Source organism: Octopus bimaculoides, chromosome 3, assembly GCF_001194135.2.
Source record: "Octopus bimaculoides isolate UCB-OBI-ISO-001 chromosome 3, ASM119413v2, whole genome shotgun sequence".
Lineage (NCBI taxonomy): Eukaryota > Metazoa > Mollusca > Cephalopoda > Octopoda > Octopodidae > Octopus > Octopus bimaculoides.
The window spans coordinates 89,834,103-89,834,571 of NC_068983.1; positions in this window are offsets into that span (position 1 = coordinate 89,834,103).

Below are 469 nucleotides of genomic sequence, written 5' to 3' on the forward strand. Positions count from 1 at the left end.
TATATAGTTTTCAAACTAAAGCATTTGACCCGGTGACAAAAATAAAAAATAAAAATTAGTCTAATAGGTGTAAAACAACTTGCTGGGAACGAATATGAAGAAAAAAATGCGCGCTCGCGAACGGGTGAGTGGGGAGAGGACTCGGAACATCCATATCGTCGGTCTATGGCCTCTAAACTATAGTGTTTGACCCGAGCTCAAGAACAAAAAATAATTAGTGTAATAGGTGTAAAACAACTTGCTGTGAATATATATATATATATGTATAAATTAAAAGAGTAAGGATATTAATTAATATCAATTTAATACCGTGGAATTAGCACATTGAAAGAATCAGGAGATTCAGAAAAATTATCTGAGATCTCAAAGGATTATTGTATATGTATATATAAAGGAGACCACTAGGTGGACGGCTAGTGTGCTAGAAGAATGTGATCTTCTAGCACATTAGCCGTCCACCTAGTGGTCT